The sequence below is a fragment of the Papaver somniferum genome, unplaced genomic scaffold (genome assembly GCF_003573695.1).
Source record: "Papaver somniferum cultivar HN1 unplaced genomic scaffold, ASM357369v1 unplaced-scaffold_133, whole genome shotgun sequence".
In the NCBI taxonomy this organism is placed as follows: Eukaryota; Viridiplantae; Streptophyta; class Magnoliopsida; order Ranunculales; family Papaveraceae; genus Papaver; species Papaver somniferum.
In genome coordinates this window covers 15,756,311-15,763,865 of record NW_020622492.1, presented here as the reverse complement: position 1 = coordinate 15,763,865, position 7,555 = coordinate 15,756,311, and positions in this window count along the sequence as shown.

Here is a 7,555-nt window from a genome sequence, read left to right as displayed (position 1 = left end):
CCTAGGTGCAAGTGTTAACCTACTGCCATATTCTGTTTATGAGCAGTTAGGTCTTGGGGAGTTGAAACCAACATCTATCACTCTACAACTGGCAGACCGATCTGTCAAGATTCCTCGTGGAGTGGTGGAAGATGTTTTGATCAAGGTTGACAAATTCTATTTTCCCGTAGACTTCATTGTCTTAGACACTCAACCTGTACAAAACCCAGACTGTCACATTCCTGTCATCTTAGGACGTCCTTTCTTGGCTACGTCCAACGCGATCATCAACTGTCGGAATGGAGTGTTAAAACTGTCTTTTGGTAACATGACGGTAGAATTGAATGTGTTCGATATTAGTCAACAACCTGTGAATCTTGATGATGATGATGTGCATGAAGTTAATATGATTGAAGGATTAATGCAAGATTCGTTGACTAACATTCTATCCGTTGACCCCTTTCAAGCATGTATGGAGAACTTTAACCCTGATTTCTATGATGATGCATACTGTAGTGACGTCCTATCTCTGCTCGAATCTGTACCTCAAATGGACGTCACTGAAAGGAAATATGAAGTGGAACACCCTATCTCTGATTCCAAGCTTATTCCATCCATTGTTGAGCCACCCAAGCTTGAATTGAAACCATTGCCTAGTACGTTGAAGTACGCATTCCTAGGTTCTTCTGATACTTTACCTGTCATTATTTCATCATGTTTAGACACGGAACAGGAAAGTAAGCTTTTAGAAGTACTTAAGGAACACAAAGAGGCCTTAGGATGGACCATCTCAGATCTCAAAGGAATTAGTCCCACCATTTGCATGCACCACATTAACCTTGAAGAGAATGCCAAACCATCGAGGGAAATGCAAAGGAGACTTAATCCTAACATGAGAGATGTAGTCAAAGGAGAGATCCTGAAACTACTTGATGCGGGTATCATATACCCAATTCCCGATAGCAAATGGGTTAGTCCCATTCAAGTTGTGCCTAAGAAGTCAGGCATTACTGTTGTTCAGAACGACAAGAATGAATTAGTCCCTACTCGTACAATCACAGGATGGCGAGTATGCATCGACTACAGGAAGTTGAACACAGTAACAAGGAAGGATCACTTCCCGCTCCCTTTCATTGACCAAATGCTAGAACGTGTGTCTGGACACAGTCACTACTGTTTTCTAGATGGCTTTTCCGGTTATAACCCCATTTTGATTGTGGAGATTTTTGATGTTTGGGGGATAGACTTCATGGGTCCATTTCCCATGTCTGACAGCAAGTTGTACATCCTAGTCGCAGTTGATTACGTTTCTAAGTGGGTAGAAGCCATAGCAACCAGAACAAATGACCACAAGGTGGTACTTTCATTTCTAAAGGAGAACATATTTTCACGTTTTGGTACCCCTAGAGCTATCATCAGTGACGGCGGTTCACATTTTCGTAACAAGTACTTTGAGTCTTTAGTACGCAAGTATGGCATAACTCACAAGGTTGCTACTCCGTACCACCACCCTCAGACTAGTGGACAAGTGGAAGTGTCTAATAGGGAAATTAAGCACATTCTGGAGAAGACGGTCAACCCGTCCAGGAAAGATTGGTCATTGAGATTGAATGATGCTTTGTGGGCCTATAGAACAGCTTATAAGACACCAATTGGCATGTCCCCCTATCGTCTAGTGTATGGAAAGCCGTGCCATCTACCTGTGGAATTAGAACATCGTGCCTACTGGGCAATCAAAGAGCTGAACTTTTCTCTGGACGAAGCTGGAATTCAACGGAAACTTCAACTCAACGAGTTGGAAGAATTGAGAAATGAGGCTTATGACAGTGCCAAGCTGTACAAGCAGAAGATGAAGATATTTCATGATAAGCGTATTCTGCGCAAATCCTTCACTCCTGGTCAGAAAGTCTTGCTGTATGACTCCCGATTACATCTTTTTCCAGGAAAACTGCGTTCCAGATGGAAGGGTCCGTACCTAGTACGCACAGTTTTTCCTCATGGAGCTGTAGAGTTGGAGGATGTCTCCAACAAGAACGTTTTCAAAGTCAACGGGCAGAGATTAAAGCCATTCCTTGAGCCATTTCCACCCGACATTGAAACAACCACCTGGAGGACCCAGTCTATGTGGACTAAACTGGTCCACTCTTTCCCTAAATAACCAAACAGTTTTCCAAATGTTTCCCTAAAAACCAAATTTTTCGTTTTCCCATCAAAACCAAATTTGTCTTCCCAACAAAACCAAATTTTTTCCAAAAAGTCCAATCCCATTAAAAACCAAAATTTTCTTGTAGATAATGTGTTAGTTAAATTTCCTTTTGTATATATTTTGTGCTCATCCATTGTGACTCTAATATGATGGATTTTTGCCTTGAATAACGGAGTTTTAATCGAGCTTCGCCGTACAATCGGGTATTCTCTCTCCTTTTACTCTACTCAGCATGTTCCTCTTCATATATTGTTTTATAATTCTTTCCATATTTTGAAACATTGAGGACAATGTTTAGTTTAGGTTTGGGGGTATAGAGTAGATACCATGATAATTTGCCATAATTGAAAACGAACTCCTTCTTCTTTTTGAAAAAATTGAAAAATTCCAAAAAAAAATTAAAAATCAAAATTCAAAAAAATTAAAAAAAAAATCAAAAAAATGGAGCTCATTTACCTTGAAATGTTGACTCTTGTGCAAATATGTTTTTTATTAGGAGTCTTAGTCTAGATATTTAGGCACCCTGATTCTAGCACAATTCACATAGTGATAAGAAATTTGCACGCGCACGATCTACCAATACATGTATGGCCTCGATCTTCAAGGTGTTTGATAGGAAGTTACGATTGCCAATCACTTTAGAATACTGAACGAAACTTGACTAGCTTGTTCTTTGGTTGGTTGGGATAGAAGGTGGAGGTTACATTAAGAAAGACAACCATCGAATTTAACTGGGTGCATCAAAAAGGGCTACCTCTTGCAAAGTGTCATGTAATTTTTGTTTCCTTTTGTATTATCAAAAGTGTTTCTTTGTTAAAAAAAAAAAAAAAAAAAAAAAAAAAAAAAACGATGTATATATTCAGAAAAAAAAAAAGAAAAATAATCAGAAAAATACAAAAAAATCAAGTATTTATCAATTCCATCATCTCTTGTTCCAAAAATAAAAAGAGAATAGTCAATGTAAATAAGAGTCATGTAAAGAGTCATTTTGTTGTTTCATTGTAATAAGCAAGGAGGGTGTATGCCATTGATGTACAACGCGAGTAATTGTGAAATACCTCCAACTCATTCACAATTCTCGTAAAGTCCGGACAGCTAGCTAGATTTCGACCTCAGTTCTTAGCCTGAGAAACTATCTCTTGGTGATTAGTAGTCATGACTTCAGATCTTTCTTTACACATGTGTAGATACACTTTACACTCTTATCACATGTCCTTATTTGTTATCAGTGCTAGGATTGTGCCTTCGATAGCTAGATTGACATCTCCATTTTGCTGTGAGCTTAAACTGTTTTGCACATGTCACGTTTGATGGAATCTGAGCTCATATTTTGTCCTTAGGTTTTGTAGGCACACCTCTGGTAAACCTTCACGAGACTTCAACTCGTCCACTAGGGACACTTAGTGGTTTAAAAGGCTTAGTGCATACGCTAAATGCATTCGAGAGACCAGCGACAGTGGTATAGTTAGGATTTCCTTAGTTTTGTTTTACTTGAGGACAAGTAAAATTCAGGTTTGGGGGTATTTGATGAGTGCCAAATATTGTATATATCTATCCCTTTTTGTTGGCATTTAACTCATCTTTTGTGCAGTAATTCTACATTTTATCCCATATTCTGTATTTTCATTGTTTTCAAGAAATAAATATTTTTATTAATTAATTTTGCATTTTTAGGTAATAAATAAAGTTCGGATGAGTCGCGGAGCGAAAAGAGCAGAAAAGTAGTGAAAAGCCGGGAGAAATTACGCAAGGAAGCCGCGAAGAATGGTGCGCACAACCTCATTTTCTACACACAAAAGCGCCTCCGTTCTCAGCCGTCAGATCAGTTCCCAGACGCATCCGACGGTCGCTCCTGCATAGAGCATCAAAATCTGAAGTCTCTGCCAAGCACCACAGCGCTGAAATTCCAAGCCTTCAGATTAGATGGTAGTTGAATCCAACGGTCGCTCCCTTGCTGTTCATCAACGTTTGATATCTCCGCCTTACACTACAACACCTAACCCCATCTAGAGCCGTTAACTTCGTTGTATAAAAAAAATCCAGCGGTCGCTACAAGCTTCACTTCATCTCACCGTCCGATTGATCTTTCATCTCCCTATCCCACGGCTCAGCGTCGCAGATCATCAAACTCGATACACTCGCCTCACACCCTAGCGACCGAGCACCTACACCTCAAACAAACGCACCCTTCCCTTTCTCCATCGAACCATCTCCTCCATCACCCCCTCTGCAGAACCGCCATGCCCCGTACCACCACCATGTCCGTCTCCATCACCACCACCTCACCCCAAATAACTCCACTAATTTCTCCCCAACTCTATTCTACCTAAACCCATCACGTACCATCTCTTTAGCATCACTAATAACCTCAATTTCTCATCTCTCTGCCTGAAACCCTAGGTGAGAAATTGGGGATATAAATGATGATTAAAGCATCAATTGGAGCTCGAGAGGAACGAGAAGAAGCAGGAGAAGATTGGGTCGACGAGATGGAGCGAGTATCTCATCAACAGTAGGTAAATCAATTTCACCAAACCCTAGTTCTACTGATTTTGGGGAAAAATTGGGGAAAACCAAAGAATGTGTATTGGGTATAAATGGATGTTATATGAAGTGTGTAGGGGACACTGTATACCTCTCTGGACTAGCCAGTAGAGAATTTGCTACAATTTTTATGAACTTCAAATTTTAGTTGCTTATCAGTGACAGTTGAAAATTGCTTCTGTTTGTAGTTATCTGATATGTTGCAATTTGTGTTTAATTTATATCATATGATGAATGTGAATGTTTTACTCATGGTTAGCATGAGCTAATCAGCTTCAGGCCAAGGCTCAGTGAAGCCTTGTGCACTGTCAAGTGTGAATGAGCTAGGATAGTTACTTCCTGTTGCTGTGTTTTGATTGTGCAAATGAGAGATGCCAATGTTCATAGAGCCTGTGATTGGCTGTACTGTCAAAAGACAGCCAATGCTAGGGGTAGACTAGTGAGCAAGTTGGTGTTCTTTCATTTCTAGTTGTATGCTTAGGAATGAACATAACCTAGAAACATGTCACTTGATTAGGACACAAGGTGGATCATATGCCTTGGCTTACCCACCACTTCTCTTTCAGTCAATTATAATTTCAGTCCTGTGTGTTTGCTTCCTGATCAGTTATTTTCTTCAGTTAATTTTCTTGCTTTTTATTTTCTTGCACCTTGTAGCTTTTGTGCACTGAAGTCAGTGCATAATCCTCACCCTGCCCTTGGCTTCCAAGCCTTGGTTATTTGCTGCTTCTTTTAGCTGTTTCTTTGCTGCTTTACTTTCCAAGCCTTGGTTCATATCATTTACATGTTTTGCTCACTGCCTTAGTGCATTGCCACTCTTATTAGCCTAGGAAAACTTCTTATATGCTCCTCTCCCTGTGGACAAACCCCTACTCACCCTTTTATTACAAATCTTGACCTTGTATACTTGCAAGTGTTTTGTGTGCATTTAATCATCACAACATAAACCTATTGATAGACGCATTTATGTGTCTATTTTCATCTCTTTTGTGTATTTTGTTAGTACTCGTTTTCGTCCTTATTATGGTGTTTTGTGTGTTTGTAGGTATTTTTTTGGAAATAAATAATTTTGGAAAAATCGGCTCGAAAAATTATGCGGAGCATCCCCGGAGGACATTTGTTATTCGGACTCTCTGCTTTGGATAAGGGACACCCACTTGATAAGGGGTGACCACTTGCTATTCGCACCCCTGAACAGGATAGGGGGAGGTCATCTTCTTTGTTTGAATTTGGTTTTAGCGGGAATACTTAATGCAGACGCTGTTGATTTTGGGTCGGATTGTTGGAGGGACTTCAGCGAGATTCAATCGCTAGAAACGGTTGGGATGGGCCTGAATACACTAGACAGGGTATATGCAAGCGATTTGATCGAGTAACTTGGGCCAGAAATCCGAGTTTGGAAGTAAACAGGGGACCGAGATATTTTAGAAGATTATGTTAATTACGGAAGTTGTGTGAAGATATTTGGGAATATATTCTCTCATGATATTATACGAACAATTTAAGACAATCCATAGACGCGTAGAAGAGTTAAACAGGGAAGAAAATCCCATATCCTGGATGAAATACAAAGAAAATATTCGTGACGTTAATGGAGATTTCTGGGAGTTATTGTGAAGATTTGAAGGCATTAAACAGTATAAATAGGCTCTTTAGGTCTACTAGAGAGGGTGTCGAGAGTATGGGGGGCTGAGGAGAGCCAGAGAAGAAGAAATTCGAGTTTTCCCAAACTCGGTTTCTGCTGCTGCTGCTGCTGATGAACATGAAGATCACGAAGAACGGACCTGCAACAGCAGTCGTTTTTCTACAGTAGTAACGACTAACACCTGTGGGTCGTAATCAAGCAGTCTTATTTTCCACAACGTTTGCGACAGAGCTTCAGCAGTCTTATTTTATCACTGAGGGTCGTAGTTCTCTGGTTTTATTGTATTTCTCATATTCTCATCATTTGTAAACCATTTTTGAGCCGTAATAAATTATTTTGAGAGCATTTACTATGATGAGTTAAACCCTAACACTGGGACGACGGAGGAGGCCGAGCTTCATACATGGGTAATTTTATTAATTCTTTTTAAGACTTTTGCATTAAAAATTAATTGAAATATGATTTGATTAAATTGGGTGTTATTTGATTAGATGGGTCATGCTTAGCTTAGGTGATTTGATGTTCCATGCTTAACATTTACAATCAATGTTTTGAGAATCTACTTTGGCAAAATAAGAGTCCATATATGTTTTGAGCGATTATTGTTGAGAATAAATCATTGAGCCCTATGTTATGAAGATTGGCCGAATCATTAGTCCCAGTACCTCTCTACCAATTTGTAAATATTTTTGTATATAATTTTTATAAATCTAAAAATCCTTCACCTTCACAAGTCTTAGAGTTCGAACCTTCATTACTACAACCCATGAAAAATCTCAAATCATTTTGGCGCCGCCGACGCGGATTTGTGTTTAGGTAGAATTTTTAGGTTTTTGTTATTTTATTTTTTATTATTCCATTTGTTCTTTTTACGTCTCTTTGGTATGTCTTTGTATTACAGATTTGAAGTTGGATACTAAAGACCTTGGAATCAAAGCTTAAAGCTAAAAAAGAAGGAAAAAAGACAAAGCAAAAAAAAAAAAGAAGAAAAAAAAAGAGAGAAAAAGAAAAAAAGAGAGAATTTTTTTTTTTAAAGAGACTTTCCATTTTTTTTTAATTATTATTATTATTATTTTTTTCTTTTCTTTGGACTGGACAATGGGGACATTATTATTTTTTTTTTAAACCCTACGGAAGGGTACCCTTAAATACAAACTGTTTGCAGGGAAGGACGACGATTA